This window comes from Rhinoraja longicauda, unplaced genomic scaffold (genome assembly GCF_053455715.1).
Source record: "Rhinoraja longicauda isolate Sanriku21f unplaced genomic scaffold, sRhiLon1.1 Scf000135, whole genome shotgun sequence".
Lineage (NCBI taxonomy): Eukaryota > Metazoa > Chordata > Chondrichthyes > Rajiformes > Arhynchobatidae > Rhinoraja > Rhinoraja longicauda.
In genome coordinates, this window is record NW_027601353.1 from 48,609 (window position 1) to 74,929 (window position 26,321).

Genomic DNA, 26,321 nt, shown 5'->3' on the forward strand with positions numbered 1-26,321 from the left:
TCACCCTGACTCTAAAGGGGAGTGGGAGGGGGCACGTGGAGTGAAGAACGTTTTTGATGGAGAGTGGGTGATGGGATATTAGATGATGCTGATATCTCCACATGGGCACTCCTTGAATTGCTGTACACATCTCGAAGTTTGATGCCATGTTGCGGTGTTGCCGCACTACCGTCTCTCTGTTCCTTCATTCCAGATCACAAGATCTCCACAGGGGAACAGACCCAGGGATCATCAACTGGAGAATCTACCCAGGAACCGTCTTCCGTTCCAGTGGGAGACACGTCCTCAGGTACCAAGCCCCCTCATACGTTATCGCCTGTCCTTGCAGCCAGCTTTTGGAGAGGACAGTAGTTTGTTCTGCAGTGGACAACAATTCCCCTTGGATTGAGGTTGATTGAGGGAACCACTCCAGAAATACTGCCTCACCCGCTAAGTTACTCCAACACTATGTCTTTTTTTGTGAACCAGCATCTGCAGTTCATTATGTCTCCACATGGGGTTTAATATAGATATACAGTGTGGAAACAAGCCCGTTGGCTCTCCGAGTCCACGGTGACCAGTAACCACTTGCACTATCCAACACACTAGGGACAATTTACAATTTTTGCAGAAGCCAAATTAACCAACAAACCTATAAGTATTTGGAAAGTGGGAGGAAACCGGAGCGGCTGGGGAAAGCATACTGGCTCACAGGGAGAACTTACCAACTCCGTGCAGACAGCACCTGCAGTCAGGATGGAAGCCAGGGCTCTGGCGCTGTAAGGCAGCAATAACCGGGGTGGGAAAGGTCCTTGATTATGTTGGCTGTTTTCCCGAGGCAGTGTGAAGTGCAGATGGAGCCAATGGTGGGGAATCAGGTCTGCGTAACAGACTTGGCAACATCCACAACTCTGCAATTTCTTGCTGTCTTGGGCAGAGCTGCTCCCAAACCAAACTGTGTTGCAACAATGTTGTGAGATGGTGTGTAGTTGGATTACAGAAGACATTTGTAAGGCGCTGTGATGACTCGGGGGCAAGAGGGTCAGTGCTTAGGCCTCAGTTAGTCATTATGAGTAAAATAACTTGGCTGAGATGAATAATTGTTAGTGTTCCCTGAGGACAGAGATAAACCCAGATATTCCCCACTGACCCACAGTGTCCCTCACTGTCCACAGTCAGTGTTCCCTGGGGACTGAGATACACGCGGATATCTCCCACTAACACCAGTGTCCCTCACTGTCCACAGTCAGTGTTCCCTGGGTGGGGAGTGAAAGGAGAATTGGAATGTCCCAGAGAGGGGGAAGGAGTGGCCTGAAGAGAGGGTATGTAGATAGAGGTGGACTAGGAGAGTGGGGGATTTTGGACGTGCACAGTTCTACTGCCGGACACCCCAGCCCACCTTTCAGTGACAGGAATCATTGAAGGAAACGGTGTTCCCCTTGGTCAGTTCCCAAAATTCATCGTGACTCGGACTGATGAGAGTGAGGTGGTTGCTGGAGGTTTGGATGGGAAAGGCAGCGAAAAGGGATAGATGATGGTTTCTCCACACACCGCTCCTCAATGACAGCATCAAAGCAAATGTGAAGGCATACAATATGGCAAAGATTGGCGGGAAGCTAGAGGTTTGGAAAGCTTTTAGGAACCACCGTTTAAGAAGTGATCGAGGCAATAGAAAGGAAATTTTAGCCGGACTTCAGTGATCTATAAGATTTTAGAGTCCATTATTATTAGTCAAGTCAAGTTTATTTGTCACATACACATACACGATGAGCAGTGAAATGAAAGTGGCAATACCTGTGCATTGTGCAAAAAAAGAATTACAGTTACAGCATATAAATTAAAGTTAATACAGAGAAGGCAAAATTTAGTCCCTGGAGTTATAATAGTTAACAGTCCTGATGGCCTGTGGGAAGAAACTCCGTCTGATCCTCTCCGTTTTCACAGCGTGACAGCGGAGGCGCTTGCCTGACCATAGCAGCTGGAACAGGCCGAATGCACTACTCTCTGCAGGGCCTTCCTGTCCTGGGCAGAGCTGTTCCCAAACCAGACTGTGATGTTACCGGACAGGATGCTCTCTACAGCCCCAGAGTAGAAGCATTGAAGGATCCTCAGAGACACTCTGAATTTCCTCAGCTGTCTAAGGCGCTGCTTTGCCTAACCCACCAGTGCGGCAATGTGTGTTGTCCATGTCAGATCCTCTTTGATGTGAACTCCCAGGTATTTAAAGCTGCTCACCCTATCCACAGTAGACCCATTTATATCCAGTGGCGTGTACGTCCTTGGATGTTGAGCCCTTCTAAAGTCCACAATCAGCTCCTTAGTTTTTTTGACATTCAAGAGGAGGCTGTTGTCCTGACACAAGAGTGCCAGATCAGCCACCTCCTCCCGGTAGGCCTTCTCATCGTTGTCGGAGATCCGGCCCACCACCACAGTGTCATCAGCAAACTTGATGATGGAGTTGGAGCTGAACCGGGCCACACAGTCATGTGTGTACAGGGAGTACAGTAGGGGGCTAAGGACGCAACCCTAGGGGGATCCTGTGTTCAGGGTGAGGGGGCTGGATGTGTGTTCCCCCATCCTGACCACTCGGGGTCTGGCGGTGAGAAAGTCCAGGACCCAGGCACACAGAGGGGTGCTAAGCCCCAGTTCCAGCAGCTTCTCAGCCAGTCTGGTGGGGACTATGGTATTGAAAGCTGAACTAAAGTCAATGAACAGCATCCTCACATAGCCCCCCTTCTGGCTGTCCAGATGAGAGAGAGTGCAGAACCTGGGAGACCGCATCATCCGTGGACCTGTTCGGACGGTATGCGAACTGTAGTGGGTCCATGTTGCGAGGAAGGAGGGCACAGATGTGCTTCTTGATTAGTCTCTCGAAGCATTTCATGACAACCGAGGTGAGGGCCACCGGTCGGTAGTCATTTAAACAAGCTGGAGAGGCATTCTTTGGCACCGGTACAATAATGGATAAGCTTTCAGGGTACTCGGCCGCATGTCATAAAATAGACCAAAATCAACATTGTTTTGTTCAGGGGTGATCTTGCCCGACAAATCTGTTGGAATTCTGTGAGGAAGCAACAAGCAGAACAGATAAAGGCGAGGCAGAGGATGTTGTTAACTTGGATTTTCAGAAGGCCTCTGATAAGGTGCTGCAAGTGAGGCTGCTCAACTATAAAAGAGCCTGTGGTATTAGAGGCAAGGTACAAACATGTAGTAACGGTGGGCAGTCTGTCAGAAGGCAAAGAGTGTGAATAAAGGATGCATTTTCTGGTTGGCTGCCGGTGACGTGTGGTATTCCACAGGGGCCAGTGTTGAGTCCACTACTTTCCATGTTGTATGTTAAAGATCGGTGTGATGGAATTGATGCATTGTGGCCAAGTTTGGCGATAATATGAAGATAGGTGTAGGGGCAGGTAGTATTGAGGAAGCAGGGACTTTGCAGAAGGACTTGGGCAAGTTGGCAGATTGGGGAAAGAAGTGGCAGATGGAATACAGCACAGCAAAGTGTACGGTCATGCACTTTGGTAGAAGGAATAAATGTTTAGACTATTTTCTAAATAGAGGATCAATAAATCTGAATTGGGTGTTGGGAATGCTGGTTCAGGATTCCCGAAAGATTAACTTGCAGGTTCATTCGCTAGTAAGGAACACAAATGCAAGGTTAGCATTATTTTTCAGACTAGAAGATAAAACAAATGATGTAATGCTGAGGCTTTATAAGGCGCTGGTTTCATATTAAAACTATTCTCCCTCGTCTTTGACATTTTCACCCTGGGGTAAAATTTCTAACCCTATCAATGCCTCTCATAATTTTATTTACTTCTGTCTGGTCTCCACTCAGCCTCGACGACCCAGAGAAAACAATCCAGGTTTGTCCAAACCTTCATAACAGCCAATACCGTCTAATCCAACCCGCATTCTGGTACATCTCCACTGGGTGGAAATGTCAAAGCTGAGGGAGCATGGTTTTAATATGAAAGGAGTAAAGTTTAAGGGTGAAGTGGGGACAAGTTTTTTTTTGGACCCAGTGAGTAGAGGATGCCTGGAGCGGCTCCCAGGGGTATTGGTGGAACCTCTCCATAGCCACCACATCCTTCCTGTAATGGGGTGACCAGAATGACAAACAACACTTCAAATGCAGCCTATCCACAGTCCTATATAACAGTCGAGGGAAGAGTTATAGAGATAATTTATGTTCCCAAAATGGGAACTTTTTCCAAAATGCTCTGAAACATCTGGCCAGGCTTGTGCCCTGGATCAGTGAATGGCAGGGCCCTGGGAAGTGCTGTAGAGCAGCGAGATTTAGGAGCTGGAAACATAGAAAATAGGTGCAGGAGGGGGCCATTCGGCCTTTCGAGCCAGCACCGCCATTAATTGTGATCATGGCTGATCATCCACAATCAGTAACCCGTGCCTGCCTTCTCCCCATATCCCTTGATTCCAGTAGCACCTAGAGTATCTATCTTTCTCTTAAGTCCATCCACTGATTTGGCCTCCACTGCCCTCTGTGGCAGGTTATTCCACAAATTCACTGGGTGAAAAAGTTCCTTCTCACCTCAGTTTTAAATGGCCTCCCCTTTATTCGAAGATTGTGGCCCCTGGTCCTTGTTCATGAGCACAGTTCCCTGAGGGTGACATTACAGATCGACAGGGGGGCAAAGGTGGCTTTTGGTACATTGGCCTTCATCAGTAAAGGTACTAAATACATAAATTAGGAGATGTCGTGTTACCATTGTGAGGTAACATGTGATGTCATTGGTAAGTTGGGATGTCATGTTGGTGAGGTCACATGTGGAGTGTGTGATCAGTTTTGGTTATCCTATTATAGGAAAGATGTTCTTAAGCTGGAAAGATTGCGGAGATGATTTACGAGGATGTTGCAAGGAACAATGGCCTGAGCTATAAGGAGAAGTTGGACTGGCTTGGAATTTATTCCTTGGAGGGCAAGAGGCTGAGGGATGATCTCGTATGGGGTATAAACGTCAGGGTAAATGCAGAACATCGTTTATCTCGGGTTGGGGAAGCAAGACCCAGAGGACATTGCCCCCACCCTGTCACTTGTCCCACTCCCCCCTGTGACCAAGCTCAGATGTTCTCGGAGCAGAATTACACCATTCGGCCCATCAAGTCTATTCTACCATTCAATCTATCTATCCCTATCAACCCCATTCTCCTGCCTTCTCCTCATAACCCCTGACACCCATACTAATCAAGAATCTATCAATCTCCAGCTAAAAAATATCCATTGACATGGTCCCCACAGCGATCTGTGGCAATGAAGTCCACAGATTCACCACCATCTGGCTAAAGAAATGCTTCCTCATCTGCTTTTGTTCGGAGGCTATGTCCTCTGGTCCCAGATTCTCCCACTTGTGGAATCATCCTCTGCATTCACTCAATCCAGTCCTTTCACTATTTGGCAAGTTTCAATGAGGTCCCCTGTCATCCTTCTAAACTCCAGCGAGTGCAGGCCCAGTGCCGACAAACACTAATCATATGTTATCAAGGGGACGTGATCTGTTGCTTCTTTCCCTCACCTCCAACCATGATCGAGTCCTACCTTACCCCCTCCGCTGGGGGAACACCCACCCCCCGCCCAACCTCCCACCCCGGGACTCAGCTGTTCCCCCCCTGGAATCAGTCATCCCCTCACCACACCTCCCCTCCCCGGGTACGATGGGAAGAGGGGGAAAAGAGAAGGGAGCGAACGGGGAGAGAGGCTGGTGGGCAAGGGGAGGGAGAGAGGGGTGAGAAGGCAAGGGGAAGGGCCATGAAATCAGAGGGATAATGATGGACAGATTGCATTGAGTAATGGATGGAATGAAGGAGTGGAGGGAGAGGGAATGCAGGAGAGGGATGGATAATCGTTGGGGTCACCAGAGACTGGTGTTGGCCACGCACTTCGGTCTCGTTCCATCCCACAGAGCTGCTGGATTATTTCCGCACTACACACACTGTCTGTCCACACTTTATTACAGATCCAGCCTCCGTACCAACTGAGGAACCCCAGGAAGCAACACCCCAACCCTGGGAGGATTTGTCCACCGCCCCAGAACCAGATACAAGCTCAGGTATCGATGGAGTCAAGTCAAGTCAAGTCAATTTTATTTGTATAGCACATTTAAAAACAACCCACGTTGACCAAAGTGCTGTACATCTAAGGAAAAAATGAAACATACAGTAGCACACAAACTTAACAGCACATACAAAACAGTTCACAGCGCCTCCTCAATGGGCCTCAAACGCTAGGGAGTAGAAATAGGTTTTGAGCTTGGACTTAAAGGAGTCGACGGAGAGGGCAGTTCTGATGGGGAGAGGGATGCTGTTCCACAGTCTAGGAGCTGCAACCGCAAAAGCGCGGTCACCCCTGAGCTTAAGCCTAGACCGCGGGATAGTGAGTAGCCCCAAGTCGGCCGACCTGAGGGACCTGGAGTTAGAGAGGTGGGTTAGAAGATTTTTGATGTAGGGGGGGAATGTCCATTTAAGGCTTTATATGTGAATAGGAGGAGCTTGAAGTTGATTCTGTACCATACAGGGAGCCAGTGGAGAGAGGCCAGAATCGGCGTGATGTGGTCCCTTTTACGGGTACCCGTCAGGAGTCTCGCTGCGGCGTTTAGAAAGATGAGGGGGAGATCACATCAAAACTTGCCCTATAATGAGAGGCCTAGATAGAGTGGATGTGGAGAGGATGTTTCCAGTATTGAAAGAGTACAGGGCCAATGGGCACAGCCTCAGAATAAAGAGACATACCTTTAGATATGAGCTGAGGAAGATTTATCTCGCCAGAGGGTGGTGAATCTGTTGAATTCATTGCCACAGAAGGCTGTGGACATTGGTATCTCCAAGACGATGGTATTTTTCAAATGGAGATTGACAGTTTTTGATTACGTAGTTGGTCAAAGGTTTTGAGGAGAAGGAGAATAGGGTTGACAGGGAACAATATACAGTATCAGCCATGACTAAATGGCGGAGTAGTCGATGGGCCGAATTGCCTCATTCTGTTCCTCTGACATGAATTTATGAACCTGAGATTGAGGATGAAGTGGAAAGTAAGTGGAGAGCTTGAGGAGAATGTATTTTGAAAACAGACTGACCCCTAGGGGCAGGGGGTTGAATGCTGGAGTCAGAGAGAGAGTCACAGTGAGAGACAAAGAGTCAGAGAGAGAGAGAAAGAGTCAGAGAGAGAGAGTCAGGGAGAGAGAGTCAGAGTGAGAGAGAGTCAGAGTGAGAGAGAGAGCCAGAGCGAGTCAGAGAGCAAGAATCAGAAAGAGAGAGAGAGTCAGGGAGAAAGAGAGTCAGTGAGAGTCAGGGAGAGAGAGTGAGAGAGTCAGGGAGAGAGAGGGGGTCAGAGAGAGTCTTGGAGGGAGAGAGAGTCTTGGAGGGAGAGAGAGGGAGTCGGGGAGGGGGAGAGAGAATCAGGGAGAGAGAGAGAGTCAGGGAAGGAGAGAGAGAGAGAGAGAGTCGGCGAGAGAGAGAATCAGTGAGAGAGAGAGAGAGTCGGCGCGAGAGAGAGTCGGCGAGAGAGTCTGGGAGAGAATGTGAGAGCACTCTGCAAAGGGAGCGAGGCGTAGATCGTGTTCGAGGAGGATGCAATGTTGAAGGCGAGACGTGTGACCTGTGAGAGTTGGTATTTTTTGGTGTTTGCACGGACTCTTTGCAGCCGACTTCCCACCTGATCAGCTGATCATTCTGTTTTAATCTGTCACCCTCCCTCTCCCGCCTCCATTCTCTTTTTCCAGATCCACCGTCGGGCACAACTCAGGAACCCCAGGGAGCAACGAGTGGAGACTCAAGTCAAGGATTGACCAGTGACCCAGCAGGGTCTGCAAGTTCAGGTATCAGTGGTGGGGAGCATGAAACACAGGAACAGGCCCATTGTCCCACAATATCCGTGCCGTTAAACATATCTCCCCTGCCTGCATGTAATCCATATCCCTCCATTCATTCTATGTCCACTTGCCTAAACAAAAGACTCCTTGATAACCACTACCTCTGATACTCAATGCCCTGACCGATGAAGGCAAGCATACCATATGCCTTTTGATCATTGCCACTTTCAGGTTGTTATGGACTTGGACCCCAAACCCCCTCTGCACATCAATGGTCTCAATGGTCTCACTATTAACTCCATATTTTTTCCTGAAATATGGCCTTACAATTTTTGCTGAAGCTAAATTAACCAACAAACCTATAAGTATTTGGAAAGTGGGAGGAAACCGGAGCGGCTGGGGAAAGCACACTGGCTCACAGGGAGAACTTACCAACTCCATGCAGACAGCACCTGCAGTCAGGATGGAAGCCAGGGCTCTGGCACTGTAAGGCAGCAATAACCGGGGTGGGAAAGGTCCTTGATTATGTTGGCTGTTTTCCCGAGGAAGTGTGAAGTGCAGATGGAGCCAATGGTGGGAATCAGGTCTGCGTAACAGACTTGGCAACATCCACAACTCTGCAATTTCTTGCTGTCTTGGGCAGAGCTGCTCCCAAACCAAGCTGTGATGCAACAATGTTGTGCGATGGTGTGTAGTTGGATTACAAAATACATTTGTAAGGTGCTGTGATGACTCGGGGACAAGAGGGGTCAGTGCTTAGGCCTCAGCGAGTCATTAGGAGTAAAATAACTTGGCTGAGATTAATAATTGTTAATGTTCCCTGAGGACAGAGATAAATCCAGATATTCCCCCACTGACCCACAGTGTCCCTCACTGTCCAAAGTCAGTGTTCCCTGGGGACTGAGATACACCCGGATATCTCCCACTAACACCAGTGTCCCTCACTGTCCACAGTCAGTGTTCCCTGGGTGGGGGAGTGAAAGGAGAATTGGAATGTCCCAGAGGGGGAAGGAGTGGCCTGAAGAGAGGCTGTGTAGATGAAGGTGGACTAGGAGAGTGAGGGATTTTGGACGTGCACAGTTCCACTGCTGGACACCCCAGCCCACCTTTCAGTGACAGGAATCATTGAAGGAAACGGTGTTCCCCTTGGTCAGTTCCCAAAATTCATCGTGACTCGGACTGAGGAGAGTGAGGTGGTTGATGGAGGTTTGGATGGGAAAGGCAGTGAAAAGGGATAGATGATGGTTTCTCCACACACCGCTCCTCAAAGACAGCATCAAAGCAAATGTGAAGGCATACAATATGGCAAAGATTGGCGGGAAGCTAGAGGTTTGGAAAGCTTTTAGGAACCACCGTTTAAGAAGGAATCGAGGCAATAGAAAGGACATTTTAGCCTGACTTCAGTGATCTCTAAGATTTTAGAGTCCAATATTATTAGTCAAGTCAAGTTTATTTGTCACATACACGATGTGCAGTGAAATGAAAGTGGCAATGCATGCGGATTGTGCAAAAAAAGAATTACAGTTATAGCATATAAATTAAAGTTAATACAGAGAAGACATCGGCTGCTCACTGCCCTCCCTGGAGCACCTGTTCAGCCTACGCTGCCTCAGTAGAGCAGGCAAAATAATAAAAGATCCATCCCACCCCGGCCACCGTCTGTTTGTTCATCTGCCCTCTGGTCGACGTTTCAGGTCGATCAAATCCCGAACAAACAGACTTAAGAACAGTTTTTACCCCAGGGCCATACGAGAACTGAACACTACCTTTGCACTAGGCAACACCGTTAAAAAATCTTGTACTTAATATGATTGTATTTAATTGTATTAATGTATTTATTTGTTTTTGCATTTATTGCATATATGTTTGTACGCACCGTCAGGATTGGCTATTTTTTAATTTCGTTGTACTCGTTGCAATGACAATAAATGAATATTATATTATTATCCACTGCTCTGGTCCACAGTTACGTGAGGTGCTGAGGAAGCAGCTGCCCTGTGAACAAGTCAAGCCCAAGGGCCCACAGACCGGAAAACGGCAGAAGAGGGGAAGGAACTGAGCCGGAAGGTTCTGGATTGCGATCATCCAACACGTCACAGGATGACGCGGGGAGGTGGTGGGTGTGTGGGATGGGGGTAGGGTAGACGTGTGGGTGGGCAGTTGGGGAAGGGTGGGGTGGGGAGGTGTGTGATTGAGAGTGTGGTGGAGCGGGCAGGAGGAGAGGGGTGGGATACTTTTGTAGGGTGGGGTGGGTGTGTGGGTTGGGGTAGGGTGGGATGGGCGAGGGTGGGATGGGCGTATGGGGTGATGTGCGGTGAATGGGCTGGGCGTGTGGGCGATGTGTGTGGATTGGGGTGGTGGGTGTGTAGGGTGGGCTGATGGGCTGTGTTGGGTTGTGGTGGTTTGGCAGGAATCCAAGCTGATGGTGTCAGAGATATCTGTATTAACTGCCATCTAATTATTCCATCATAATTTCTGTGTTTTATTGATAAAGTTCCTATTTCATTCTGAAAATTACACAGTTGGTTATTTCTCAGTGACGTGACAGAATTAAACATGATTACATTCAATTACCTATTCCTGTAATGTCTCAATATTTCTGATGCATCTGACAGTACACACTGTTGAAGAATAATATATTTCTATGTTTCCGTTAGCTGTAATGCAACTTTAATTTACTAATATTATTAAAAAGTAATACAATAAAGACACAAAGTAAATCCTGTGTAAATCCTTGCTGATCAAGGAGATCATTGGAAATAAACTGCAGATGACACAAAACCTGGTGGTGCTGCTGCCACTGAGGAGGGTTGTCTTGAGTACAAGGTGATGGTGATTAGTTGGTAAGATTGTCAGAGCGATGGCGATGGAACATAATCCTGTTAATTCTTGTGTGTGTCCTGCCTTTTGGTTCTCCCTGACTGTGAGCTGATTCACTGAGGGAGGATTAATAACAGTGGAACATCCTTTGGGCCTGAGATACCTGAGAATCACCCACACACCCACCACCATCCTATCTATGGGAGGTTGAATGTAAGGGGAGAGGATGCAATCATGTTAAGTCCCTTAACACCATTGATGTGCAGGGGGATCGTGGAGTTCAAGTTCATAGCTCGATGAATGTGACAGATGGGGTGATAAAGATTGCAGATGATATGCTTGCCTTTATTGCCAGTGGCATTGAGTGGAAGGGTCAGAAAGTTATGATGCTGCTGTATAGGACTTTGGTTAAGCCTCATTTGGAGTATTGTATGCAGTAGAGGTCTCCCCATTACAGGAAGGATGTGGGGACTTTGACGAGGGTGCTGAGGAAGTTTACTGGAATGCTGCCTGGATGAAAGTGTTTCAGTACTTGGAGAGGTTGGATAAACTCAGTTTGTTTTTTTCTGGAATGCCTGAGGTTGTGGGAAGATTTGATGGAAGCATGTATAATTATGAGTGGCATCGGTAGGTTAGACATTGAGAACCTTTTCCCAAGATGGAAGTGTCCAAGACTAGAGAACGTAGGTATAAGGTGAGAGGGGGAAAGTACAATGGAGATGTTCCAGGCAAGTTTTTGTACACAGAGAGTGACGGGGCCTGGAATGTATTGACAGGGGAGGTGGTGCAAGTAGATACATTAGTGGAGTTCAAGAAGCTTTTAGATCGGCACATATAGAAATTGTCCCTCGTGGGTGTAGGATAGAGTTAGTGTGCGGGGTCGCTGGTCGGCGCGGACCCGGTGGGCCAAAGAGCCTCACCGCGCTGTATCTCTAAACTAAAGAAACTAAACTACAATACTCCCCAGTTCCTACCATTCATTCGGAAAATCCTTTCCTGGTTTGACTTTCCAAAATCCAGCACCTCGTATTTGCATGGATTCCATTTGCCATTCCTCTGCTAAACTTACCCAGTTTATCAAGATCCCGCTACAATTCATGGCAAACGTTTGGCTGTCCACAATGTTACCTATTTTATTGTAATCTGCAAACCTACTGACGATGTCTAATACATTGCCAGCCAACGTGGACCCAATACGGACCCCTGAAATACACCAGTCATGGTGTATTTCACCAGTCGGCCACCAGTCCGAAAACCATTCTTCGACCATCACCCTCTGCTGCCTTTTATTAAGTCCATTAAGTATCTCAATAGTATCCATTCCCTCGAACCCATGCCATCAAACCTTGCAGAATAATCTTCCACACAGCATCTTATTGAATGCCTTGCTGAAGCCCATACAGACTACGTACACTGCCCAATCATTATTCTCCTTTTTTACAGCTTCAGAAACTAAATAAAGTTTGTGGAACATGATCTCCCGCGCACTAAAGCTGTGTTTGCTGTCACTATTCAACTCCTATCTTTTCAAATGCATGTATTTTCTTAACCCTAAGAATCTCCTCAGTAACTTACCTACCACAGATTAGTTAGCTTTCTCGTTCATAGTTCCCAGGTTTTTCTTTGTCCCCCTACTGAAATAAAGAACAGCATCAGCCATCCACCATCTTGTGGCACCTCACTCTGGCTAACAATGATGCCTATCTCTCAGCCGGCTTTCTTCTCCGGCTTCCCTCTGTGCTTTGAATATAGCAGATCAGCCTCAGGAGATCTATCTACCTTCATACATGACAACCAGCATCTATCTACCTTCATACATGACAACCAGCATCTATCTACCTTCATACATGACAACCAGCACCTATTTCAGGCCGCGCCTGACAGTGAAAATTCCGCGGCGGGCCAACCCAAGCCCCGCGATTCGGGGCGAGCGAAGATGCTGCCACTGCCGGAGCTCCCGATGTCGGACCCATCCAGGGCTGCGAGCTTCCGACATCCCCACGGCCGGAGCTTCCACAGGCGAGTCCCAGGTGGAGGCCGTCAGCTCCAGGGGTTTGGCCGATGGTAGGCTGCAGCGTGAACACGGCCCAGAAACAAAAGGCAAAAGGTCGCCTCTCCGTTGGGAAGAGACAATTTTGCATTTACAGTTCCCGCCACCCCCCCCCCCCCCCCCCATAGTACACAACCCCAAAAAAACACATCACATTTACACTACAATCAAGACAAAAAAACAACATAAAAACACAAAGACAGAAGGACTGCAGGTAAGCTGCAGCTGCTAGGGCATCTGTCCCCAACACCAACCCTGGCAACACATGCCAGCCACCTACCACTATCTGTGTAATAACTCACTCCAATAAGTGTTTGCAGGCTGCCAAAACCATTGAAGTTCGCCTTGCCTCAATTCTAACTTTAACGTGAGGACCAGTTCTGCCCGTTTCCATAACCATGTAAAAACTAATATAACTATGGTCACTGGTCCTAAAGTGCTCCCCAAATGACATCTCAGTCACTTCCCCTGTCCCATTTTCCAAGAGTGAGTCAAACTTTGATCTATCCCAATGGGGGGTCCTTATAAGTCAACTGGAGGACATTTGCTGAACACAGAGAAAGGGCTTCCATCTAAGCCCTTAGCATTTTGGCTCTGCTAGGCCGAGGAGAATGTTGGTGATGAAAATTGAGTGGGTCTGTGGTCGAGGAAGAAGCAGACGGCTTTAAGACCTTCCTGGTGGGGAGAGAGGTCCAGTGACTGAACATCCATATTAGAGATGAGGGAGTGGAGGCCTGAAAAACGGAAGTCATAGAAGAGACGAAAGGTGTGCAGGGTGTCTTGGACGTAGGTCAGGAGGGATTAGACCAGGGGGGATAGGATGGAGTTGAGGTATGTGGAAAGTAATTCAGTGGGGCAGAAGCAAGCAGTAACAATGGGTCTGCCAGAGCAGCTTTGTTTAGCAGGCAGATAGCCTAAGTGATAAAATCAGAAATGGTCCGTGAGATTAAGACATGGTGCTCATCTGCAGGATCATGGTCCACGGATCAATAGGAGGAGGTGCCTGAGAGCTGTGAATACAGAGAATCAGGCAAAAGACAGGGTTTCAACAGTTAAGGCCAACTGAGGGTATGAGAGAATGTCTCGCTCAAGTTGAATGGAGCAGGTTATTTTAGTGAAAAGGAAGATCAGCCAAGAGGGATGTTTATAAAAGTGTTGACAAAAGCTCATGATATGCACGTCCCTGTTCGAGTGAAGGGTAAGGCAGTCAAATGTAAAGGAGCTTGGCTGACAAGAGAAATTGAGGCATTAGTCAAAAATAAGAAGAAAGAATGGGATGGGTACAGGCAGCTGGGATCAAGTGTATCCCTGGAGGAGTTTTGGGAACTAAGGAGCAAAGTAAAAAAGGAAACCAGTTGGGCAAAAAGGGGCCAGGAGATAGCTCTGGCAGACAGCATTAAGGACAATCCCAAGAGATATGATAAATACATAAGTGGAAAATGGGTAACTAGAGAAAGAGTGGGACCCCTCAGCAATCAAAGCGGCCAACTCTGGAGCCACAGGAGATGGGGAAGGTCCTCTATGAGTATTTCTCCTCTGTATTTACCGAGGAGAAAGACAGGAGGACGGAGAAACTTGGGGCAGTCAATGAAAATGGCTTGAGAGCAGTCAGTGTTATGGCCGAAGAGGTGCTGAAGGTACTATCATGTATGAAGGTAGACAAATCTCGAAGGCTTAATTACATATATCTGAGGGCATTGTGAGAAACTAATGAGGAAGTTGCGGGGGCACTGGTTGAGATTCATGAGTCGTCTTTTTCCAAGAGAGGTGCCGGAAGACTGGAGGATGGCAAGTGTTGTGCCTCTATTCAAGAAGGGGATGCAGGGGAAATGCTGGGAACTATCGAAAGGTGAGCTGAACATCTGCAGTTGGAAACTTATTTTTGAGTATTCTGAGGAATATGATAAACAGGCATTTAGATGGGCAAGGGCTGATTCGGGATAATCAGCACGGTTTTGTACATGTGAGGCTGTGTCTCACAAATCTCATTTAGTTTTATGAAAAAGTGACCAAAAAAGTAGATGAGGGCAGGGCTATAGATGTTGTACATATGGACTTCAGCAAAGCATTGGACAAGGTTCTGCATGGTTGGCTGCCCTGGAAGGTTGGACCACATGGTATCCAAGGAGAGAGAGCTCAATGGATAGAAAATTAGCTTCATGGAAGGAAGCAGAGGGTGATGGTGGAAGGTTGCTTCTCAGTCTGGAAGCCTGTGTGCATTAAGGTTTGGTGCTGGCACCGTTAATGTTTTTCATCAACATCAATGATTTGGATGTGAACATACACGGCAAGATTAGCAAGTTTGCAGATGATACATAAGTGTGTGGTTTTGCAGATGATGAACAAGGCTGTGTAAAATTGCTGCAGGATCTTGATCGATTGGCTAGGTGGGCTGAGGAATCGTTGGTGGAATTTAATACAGAGAAATGTGAGATGTTGCATTATATGAAGTGTAATATGGACAGGACCTGCACGATGAATGGCAGGGCTCTGAGGAGTGTTGTTGAGCAGAGGGATGTAGGCGTGCAGGTGCATGGTTCCTTGAAGGTGGAGTCGCAGGTAGATCGGTTGGTCAAAAAGGCTTTTGGTGCGTTGGCCCTCATCTGTCAAAGTATTAAGTATACAAGTTGGGAGGTCATGTTGCAGTTGTATAAGACTTTGTTGAGGCCGCATTTAGAGTATTGGTGGTCAGTTCTGGGCACCATGCTATAGGAAATATTTTGCTGGAAAGGGTACAGATAATATTTGCAAGGATGACGTCAGCATTTTCATACAGAGGGAGGTGAGCGTATGGGTTGAGCTGCCGGAGGAGGTAGTTGAGGCAGAAACTACAACAACATTTAATATACATTTGGTCCGGAGCATGTATACAAAATGTTTAGAGGGACATGGGCCAAACGCGGGCAGGTGGGACTAATGCAAATGGGGCACCTTGATCAGCATTGGCAAGTTGATACGAAGGGACTGTTCCCATGCTGTATGAATCCATGACTCTACGACTGTCTTCAACACTCTGTATCATCACTTTGCTTTACTTATTGTATATGAGTTTGACGATCGTGTTACTGTATGCTATTGTATGATCTGGTTGGATAACATGCAAATCAAAGCTTTTCACTGTACCTCGGTGCATGTAGCAATAATAATTCTAAACGCACAGCTGAAACATAGAGCTCCTGCAGAAATTTAACAATTCAGTTTCAGTATGTCTCCCATACCTGTTTCATTTTCAAACGGCTTCAATTCTGTTTCAACACTTCGCATCGCAACGTCCAGTAAATCAATTTAGTGGGGAATATTGTGTCCACTTTGCGATAGCTGGTGGAAAATTATGCATCATTTAGGTCATTTGCTGTCCGCACTAAGAATTATTTGTTTCCTTTTGTTGTTATTTCACAATTTTTTAAAAATCTCTCAACCCATCTGTTTTTCCTAAGGTAGAGCTTTCTGATGAATCTCAGATCACACGATTGCACGATGCCTATTTTACAAGCACATTACATGTTTGCATTCCCAGAGAGAGAGAGAGAGAGAGAGAGAGAGAGAGAGAGAGAGAGAGAGAGAGAGAGAGAGAGAGAGAGAGAGAGAGAGAGAGAGAGAGAGGGAGGGAGGGAGGGAGGGAGGGAGGGAGAGAGGAGAGAGAGAGAGAGAGAGAGAGAGAGAGAGAGAGAGAGAGAGAGAGAGAGAGAGAGAGAGAGAGAGAGAGAGAGAGAGAGAGAGAGAGAGAGAGAGAGAGAGAGAGAGAGAGAGAGAGAGAGAGAACAAACAAACAAACAATGGGGGAGAGGGTCTGGGGAGGAAAGTGGGCCAGGGGTGGACACGGTGAGGGATGAAGCTGGGGGTGGAGTGGGCTGGTGCAGGAGGATGTGGGTGGTGCTGCAGAGGGTCCAGGCTGGAAAGTGGTGTTGGAGAGGGCCTGGCCCGAAGGTGGGAAAGGGGTGGGAGTGGGTCTGGTTGGAAGATGTAAGGAACAGCAGCTGTTGGCAATCAAAAAGACACAAAGTGTTGGAGTAACTCAGCGAGTCAGGCAGAAGATGGATTCATCTTTTGTGACCTTCAGACTGCTGCCTGGGATCAGCCAAGGAGGCGGTGAGGCTCAGAAAGGCAGTCAACAATTGCTCCTCCTCTTGGCAGTGATGCCATAGATACAGAGAAAATAGGTGCAGGAGAAGGCCATTCGGCCCTTTGAGTCTCCACCGTCATTCAATGTGATCATGGCTGATCATTCACAATCAGTACCCTTTCCTGCCTTCTCCCCATATTCTTTGATTCCGCTAGCCCGAAGAGCTCGATCTAACTCTCTTTTGAATGCATCCAGCGAATCGGCCTCCACTGCCTTCTGAGGCACAGAATTCCACAAATTCACAACTCTCCGGGTGAAACAGTTTTTCCTCATCTCAGTTCTAAATGGCCTACCCCTTATTCTTAAACTGTGGCCCCTGGTTCTAGACTCCCCCAACATCGGGAACATGTTTCCTGCATCCAGCGTGTCGAATCCCTTTATAATTTTATAAGTTTCGTTCAGATCCCCTCTCATCCTTCTAAATTTCAGTGAATAAAAGCCCAGTCGCGCCATTCTTTCTTCATATGACAGTCCTGCCATCCCAGGAATTAACCTTGTGAACCTACACTGCACTCCCTCAATAGCAAGAATGTCGTTCATCAAATTAGGAGAAGAAATCTGCACACAATACTCCAGGTGCGGTCTCACCAGGGCCCTGTACAACTGCAGAAGGACCTCTTTGCTCCTATACTCAACTCCTCTCTTTATGAAGGCCAACATGCCATTAGCTTTCGTCATTGCCTGTTGTTACATGCTTACTTTCAGTGACTGATGTACAAGGTCACCCAGGTCTCGTTGTAGTTCCCCTTTTCCTAACCTGATACCATTCAGATAGAGGTACACCCTCTTGGGAGCTGTCAGAGGGATATGGGCCAAACGCGGGCAGGTGGGACTAATGCAGATGGGACAGCTTGATCGGCTTTGGCAAGTTGATACGAAGGGACTGTTCCCCTGCTGCATAAATTAAGGAGAATATTATGCGATTTTGTAAGTACATTAAGGAAACGGGCTATCTGGAGAGGCCAATAGAGACCCTCAGAAAACAAAGCGGTTTACCTGTGAAGCCACAGGAGGTTACACGGTCCTTAATGACCGTCTCGTCTCTTCTTACCTTGGCGAAGGACACAAGGCTTGGGAAGTTGGGCAGTTAATGCAGCTGACAGTTCGTATTACAGTCAAGGAGCTCCTGGATGTCCTAAAGCTTCCAACATAAATATATCTCTTGGGCCTGATAGATACATCCGAAGATACTGCAGGGAGATAGAAAATATAATTTACAGGGAACTCAGCTGAGGTATCTCAATCATCATTATACACGCATGTGATGCCGCATGAAGAGTCACTTATATCGTGTTTCGGTTCAAGACGGGGTGAAAAGAAAAGCTTGGGGACTGTATATCAATGAGCCTGAGATCTGTAGTAGGCAAAGTACTGGAGGGGATTTTGAAAGCTAAAATATACAGTCATTTAGATAGACAAGACATAATACGTGATAGTCAGCATGTTCATTTAAGTGGGACATCTCGCGAATATCTCGCGAATATTTCTAAGTTGATTGAAAGCCGTTGGTGAGGCCATATTTGGAGTACTGCGTTCAGTTGTTGTCAGCCTGCTACAGGAAGGATGTCCTTAAGATGGAAAGAGTACAGAGAAGATTTATGAAAATGTTGGCAGGACTCCAGGGCCTAACGTCTAGTGAAAGCTGGGGCAGGGTTAGACGTTTATTCCCCAGCAACGGAGAATGCTGTGGCTTGTGCTTACAGAGATGTATAAAAAAGACAGGAGTGGGACATCTTGGGAGAATGCAGAGTTTATTAGCTAAGGTAGGGAAATCAATAACCACAGTACATACTTATAAGTTAAAAGGAGAAGAATTTAATCTGAGCCTTAACAGTATTTTCAATCAAGGGGTGGTGGGTATGTGGAACGAGGTGGCAGAGAAAGATATTCAGGTGGTTACTATAACATAATTTAAAAAGACCGACGGGTACATGGATAGGAAAGTTTGCGAGGGTTGTAGGAGAAACGCGAGAAAATGAGACTGGTTGAGATGCTGCATCTTGGTCGGCATGGGCGGGTTGGGCTGAAGTTTCTGTTTCCTTCTGACTTTATGACTCAAAAGGTTTGAGTTTATATCTCCCAAACTCAAATTCCCAGTATAAACACACACTATTCACAATTTCCCCAATGACAAATTATTTCCTAAATGTTCGGATCGTATCTGCAATAAACTGTTCAAGCTGGTTTTCACATGGCCAGCGTGGAATCCAGGGCTGTCTTTAAAATCAATTCTAGAGCAAAGAAATCGGAAAAGAATAAAAAATCAAGCTTAAAACACGGGTAAGACAAAGCAATACAGCATGCTTGCATATCTCCTTAGTTAGATATTTCACAAGAAACTACAAAACAAAGAATAAACAGGTAGTTTCCACAAAGAATAGACGATGAATGGATTGTAGCGACCCCTTCGTTCAACTGACAATCTCTCAACGAGACACTGTTTCTTCAGCCACAAGAGTTTTCAGGTGGAAGAGCCGAAACATTCAGTTGCACCCCATTCTATCTGTTCCGTGGAATGACTTCAACATTCTCACAGAGCAGATTTAACAACAAACAACGTTTGCAATCACGCACTTCATGGCTTCTGGGGACGTTCAACTTGATCTGGGTGTCCTAGTGCATCAGTCACTGAAAGGAAGCGTGCAGGTCCAGCAGGCAGTGAAGAAAGCCAATGGAATGTTGGCCTTCATAACAAGAGGAGTTGAGTATAGGAGCAAAGAGGTCCTTCTGCGGTTGTGCAGGGCCCTAGTGAGACCGCACCTAGAGTACTGTATGCAGTTTCGGTCTCCAAATTTGAGGAAGGACATTCTTGTTATTGAGGGAGTGCAGCGTAGGTTTACTAGGTTAATTCCCGGAATGGCGGGACTGTCATATGTTGAAAGACTGGAGCGACTAGGCTTGTATACACTGGAATTTAGAAGGATGAGAGGGGATCTTATCGAAACGTATAAGATTATTAAGGGGTTGGACACGTTAGAGGCAGGAAACATGTTCCCAATGTTGGGGGACTCCAGAACCAGGGGCCACAGTTTAAGAATAATGGGTAGGCCATTTAGAACGGAGATGAGGAAAATCTTTTTCAGTCAGAGAGTTGTGAATCTGTGGAATTCTCTGCCTCAGAAGGCAGTGGAGACTAATTCTCTGAATGCATTCAAGAGAGAGCAAGATAGAGCTCTTAAGGATAGCGGTGTCAGGGGGTATGGGGAGAAGGCAGGAACGGGGTGCTGATTGAGAATGATCAGCCATGATCACATTGAATGGTGGTGCTGGCTCGAAAGGCCGAATGGCCTCATCCTGCACCTATTGTCTATTGTCTATATTGTCTATTGTCAATCACGCACTTCATGGATTTTCACTTCTTGTCAGCAAATGACAATTATCTCAACAATTTGTCACGCCACATGCCATATGCTAAAACGCCCAGACCCCTCACACATTGCATACGATATAAATTTCACTCAATAATCGAAATACGAATAAAACATAATCAAGCACACCTCAAGGAAATATTCAGATCCTTAAAGCATTAACACACGGAAATGCCAGACGGCATTGTTCACGCAAAGGCATACAATAAATAACCCCGCATCATCCCTCCAACAGCTTCTAATTCCCATTAGCACTGTACTGATTATAGAGCATTCTTGACCCTTTGTTAGTTATTAGCAAAGTGACCTACATTGACTCGCAAAATGACATGATGTCCACAATTAAAACACATGCCCACTCATCATTCGCTGTTTTCATTTCACTATTCAGTCTTGAGCCTCCTTAAACTTTGCTCGCGTGTCCCAAAATGTCTGATCGCCATGGTTCCTGAAAGTAGGCAGTTCCTGTAAAATCATTTGTTTCTCTGAAGCTGGCAAAGCCTCACGGTTTCGCCGTGCAGTTCGCTTCTTGTAATCCCGACAACTATGCGAAACGGCGTGGGACTCACAATTATGGCTGAAATCAGTGAGAAAATTTGGTCGAGTAGCGGTGATTTTCTCAAACATTCATAGAACTTCTTAGAACTTCACAGTGGTGCTGGAAAACACTGAGAGGACCCACATTTTTCACGCATTCACAGCACTTACAGTATCTATAGCTCGCGTCACAATGGTTACATGCGGAATTTACATTTTTGAAATGATACACATGACAATTCTATATCCTTTCTTTGTCCCGCCCCCTCCCCTGACATCAGTCTGAAGAAGGGTCTTGACCCGAAACGTCACCCATTCCTTCACTCCCGAGATGCTGCCTGACCCGTTGAGTTACTCCAGCATTTTGTGTCACTTCAAAAACATCAGATAGTTCCTCATTCCCTCTCTATCCCTCCCCTTCCCAGTTCTCCCACTAGTCTTCCTGCCTCCTACTACATCCTTTCTTTGTCCCGCCCCCTCCCCTGACATCAGTCTGAAGAAGGGTCTCGACACGAAACGTCACCCATTCCTTCTCTCCAGAGATGCTGCCTGACCCGCTGAATTACTCCAGCATTTTCTGTCTACATGACAGTTAAACATTTTTGCGTTAACACTTTAATATGTAAGATTTTGTGTTAAATATATTACAAACTTGCCCAAATGTCTTATGACTTCCATAATTTGCTACGTCACCTTTACACCCAAGATCTCCCGCTCCCAGGAGTGACACCTCTGCTGCGGGATTTCGATGGGACAGTGCCCTGAAATGACCAAAGACGTGGTTTTAATCACGGTTCACTGCTGACCATTGAGCACGGGTTATCTCCCAACTATCTTGTAAGCCCCTTTCAGAAACCCAGCGTTTGATCCCGTCCGTCCATCACCTTACCGGAGGATTGTGCTTAGATTATTGATTATGCGATCTCCATCTCATTGCTTGGCTATTCTCGTTTTATTTTCATATAGAAACCACGACCACTGCCTATATAATGGGAGGAAATAAGTCAGGGAGCAAAGCTGATACTTGATAAGCGTGTAGTTTGGATGTTCTGTCCACATGCTGGTTCCCCAGCCTCGGTATTCCTCTAATTGCTCACACTGAAGAACGACATTTAATTCGAAATTACGTTGGAGTTCCGGGAAGAAGTGTGTCGACTGCACATAAACTGACCGAGTCGCGGTCCCCACCTTGCAGTGTTAGAACTATTTAATCCACTTTACCTGGGGATATACACTAATTTGGAGAACGGTAGATACAACTACAGTGCAACATTGGGATACGCAGTGTCCGACTAAACGCCCCGTGTTTGCAAGAAAGCTACTGTTGGAGACTGCGGTAAAATAAGCGGGGACACCGGAGGAGAGTGCCATAGCTATTAGAGCGTTTGCCTGACGACACTATAGACCCGGGTTCAATCCCAACCTCGCCTGTTGGCTTGTGGACTTTGTGGCTTCTCCCCTTGACCACATAGATTTAGCCCGAAAGGTTCCGTAACCTCCCACTTTCCAATAACGAGCAATTTGGACGTTGTGCATCCTCTGTAAATTCCTAGGAGTATTTCGCTGAATTTCGAATTGGGGGGAGCCCTATAAGGTATAAGGTATACACTGTATGGATAATATGTCAGATTAGTGTCAGTAGATGGTTCATGCGGTCATAATGTGTGCCGCGCCCGTTTCAGTAATGCATCTCAACAGATTTGATTCTAATAGTGACTGTGATCTAATGATGCTTTAAATGCTTCAGATTGTTATCATGTTTCAGTGTTTAATTAATCTTATCAGTCGAGCAAGGGGATATGTTAACACAGTCAACAACTGCTCTCTAAATTTCATTTGTGTCACAGCATATATGCACGTGTTTGTGCAACAGCTAAGTAATTGAAGCATGAATCCTATTTCCGATACAAAGGTAGGAAGGGGAAACTCATATCCTTGGAAATCACACACACGTCTACTTATTATATAAAATGTAAATATCGCCCATAACAGAACGAAATTTCCGGAGATAAATAACAACAATATCACGGATTTCCTTCGATTCACCATTTCGGGATCACTGGGGCCCTTCGCACTTTTCTGGTCCCGGAGTCTCCTGCGGGCTCTGCTGACCAACAAAATATGTCTGACCGTTAAAACATTGAGCAGCAGAATCAAAACAAACGGGACACAGGGGGTGAGAATATAATGAAGAAACTCAATCGTTGACCAGGTAACTGAAACCATAACACGGACATCCATGTAACAAAACCAGGGAGTATTCGCCAATCTGTACCAAGGTGTGTACATAAAATACCAGAAAACATTCTTTGCGCTGCTTAGTACACTCACTGTGCCCAGAACCACAGCCGCTGTTTTCTCGGTGCAATATCTATGCTTCAGTTTTTGGCAACAGATGGCAACAAATCGGTCAAAGGTGAAGGAGACGGTGAACCACACAGAACAGTCGGTCACTGTGTAAAGCAAGACGGCGTGGATGTTACACAGGGGGATTGACCACACAAAATATAGGCGATGAGCAATCGGATTCTGTCTCAATATCAGGTCAAAGATAATGACCAGTAGATCCGCCGCTGCCATGGCCACCAGGTAGCGGGTCACACAGCTGGAGAGACCACACTTTCCTCGACACAGGACCACAATTGTCACCAGATTCACTGTGATGCAAAAAAAATGATCATATTTTTAGTGCAAGATGATTGCAACCTCCGCATTATGTGGTTTGCATGAGTTAAACACCGTGAACAAACACACTTTACTTCGATGAAGGTCATCAGCAATTTCACCATTGCATCTGTGTGATTCCGAAAGCAAAGAACAATGTTATGGGTCTCAACGAATAAGGGTTAATAATACGATGTGGGTAATGCACTGCGCAATATAAACATCCGTAGCAACAACGCGGTCCGTTTATGTTGTGTGAAAATGCAAGTAGATCACCCCTGACATGTGGTTCAGTATCAGACAGGAACCCAAATTTACATTAGCGTGACCCAGATTGGCGTTTACCATGCAGTTGGTAAATATGGATTAACTTCCATTTTGCAATTCACCCAGATGATGCTTATCTTTGACTTGGTTACTGATGGGAATGTGTGATTTCTGGTATATTTGTGCTTGGAGTAATTGCAATTGTAATTGAGGAATGAGTGTGATATCGAATGATCGCACACTTGCTAAGTCACACAGTTATCATAGAGAGAGGGAACAAAGCCCGTTCTCCTAGCACTGTGAAGTGCATCACACAACACCTCGATGACGTGCAACTTTCTCTTCAAGGGAAGTTTTGGAAATCAATCAATCGAACTAAACGGCAAACATGAAACGCAGATTTTAATCACAAAGAGAAGATCAGTTGATGCAAAGAGGAGACTGGGATGATTTCGACAGAAACATGATTAGGTTCGAGATGGTTAATAATTCACATTGAGTCTGCAGTTCTAAACCCGCTCCGCAATTCACCCGATTCTGCTGTGATAATGTAAGCCACGAAATCACCCAGTGGAAGGGCACTGAATTGAAACATTGACCGGCACAGCTGCTGCCCCACTTACTAATGGGTTTCCTTTAACATTTAGCATTTCCACCATCCACTGTGACTTTGTGTGTTCCATCAATTCAGCTGGAACTAGACAATGGGCATAATGGATGCAATAAAACGTGACTGTGCTCAATGTTAACCAGTGCAAACACCGGGAAATTGCCGATCACTCTGCGTTTAATCCTGCAAAATACGATGTTCAAAGTCACAGCAAGAATGGTTCGCGCATTAACAATCCCTCGGCAGTGCGATCACTGAACTTGAAATTAAAAGAGGCAGTTTCGAGAGACATACAGCCAGATTCTCAAATATGCACAGCGTAAACGACAGCTCTCCTCACTTACCCGGAACACCGAGAATAGCCAGGATCGGGTAGTATATTTTTTGCATCGCATATATGACTCGAACAATCTGTATTTCGTCCATCTCCTTGTCACCGCTTATCCTCCAATGGCATTTAGGTAATTTCCTTATTTGATTGTGGAATGGATCATTGGAAAAGTTCCCTTATTTGAAGGAAAGGGATTATCCCTGCGGGATCGTTGGGTGTCATTAGTTTCATGTTGATCACAGTCCCTGAGCAAACCTATTGTTCACAGAGTTGCATAATATTGTGAAGCAAGTACCACGTGGTTATTCAGGTGAAGCTCCACAAGGCTGAACAATTGTTCAGGCACTTCGGAGAAAACAAATCCTCATCGCGATTTCTGCAAACCGCACATCTTCCAGCCTCTGCCGATTGGACTTTATCTGTCAAAGTTAAATCAAAACCTAAATATCTACATTGTGTTTCGAACCCTGTATTTTTTAAAACCATTGCTTTCGCCACCGCTATTTGTATATGGTAAAACTTCCAACATTAATGACACGAGGCACATTCAAGAGTGTGTTCCTTATGATTTTTAGCCCAGTGACGTCCACAGCTCCATCGTCAGCGGTTCTTTAAATGCCCAGTCACTGATTTACATTGCCTCAAAAAAGGCAACTCCTACACCGAGATTCAAATACTTGGTCGGACTACATTTTTAAAGTTAAACGTTATCTCCATTGATATTTGAAATAATTTTTAACACTGACTGACTCACGAGATTATTTCTTAAGTCCCAGCCAGTACTGGCTAACGGACATAGTTATAGAGTGATGCAGCTTGGAAACAGATACTTCGGCCCAACCTGCCCACACCGGGCAACATGTCCTCATTGCACTAGTCCCACCTGCCCGCGTTTGGTCCATATCCCATTAAATCTGTCCTGTCCATGTACCTGTCTCAATGTTTGTTAAACGTTGGGGAAGTCCCTGCCTCAACTACCTCCTCTGGCAGCTTGTCCAACACAACCACACTTTGTGTGACAAGGTGCCCCTTAGATTTCTATTAAATGGTTTTACCTTCACTGTAAAAATTATGTTCTCTGATCCTTCATTCACCGCCTCTGGGCAAGGGACTTCGTTCATCTACCATATCTATTCCAGTCATGATTTTATACACCTCCATAATAATACCTCTCATCCTCCAGCGCTCCAAGGAATACCGTTTCATCCAACTCAACCGCCCCCTGTAGCTCACACCATCTAGTCCTGACAGCATACTTGTAAATCTTCTCTGTTCCCTTTCCAGCTTGACAACATATTTCCTATAACATGGTGCCCAGATCTGAACAAATACTCTAAATGCTGCCTCACTCACGACTTGAACAACTGCAACTTGACCTCTCAACTTCTAGACTCAATTCACTGAATGATGGCTAATGTGCCAAAAGCCTTTTCTACCACCCTATCTACCTGCGATTGCACCCTCGAGAACCATGCACTTGCACTCCAACACACCTCGTCTCCACAACACTCGCCAGAGCCCTACCATTCACTGTATAAGTCCTGCCCACGTTACACTCCCCAAAATGCAACACTTCACATTTCTCTGTATTAAATTCCATCAACCTTTCCTCAGCCCACCTGATCAAGATTTATTGGACTTTGCTAGCTTTACCTAGCATTAAACGTGATTCCCTTTCATGCACAGTAGGTATGCACTGTAAATTGATCGATTGTAGTCATGTATTGTGTTTCTGCTGACTGGTCA

At 46.2% G+C, this 26,321-nt stretch overlaps 1 protein-coding gene across 1 annotated transcript in view; it reads left to right on the top strand.

The window, feature by feature from the left end:
- The first annotated feature begins 211 nt into the window (after positions 1-211).
- The window catches only part of LOC144590102 (sialic acid-binding Ig-like lectin 13), a 202,951-nt gene continuing 176,841 nt past the window's right edge, over positions 212-26,321 (top strand). The window contains exon 1 of the mRNA XM_078394965.1: positions 212-289. The gene's annotated coding sequence lies outside the window, so the exon portion shown is untranslated. The remainder of the gene's footprint in view (positions 290-26,321) is intronic.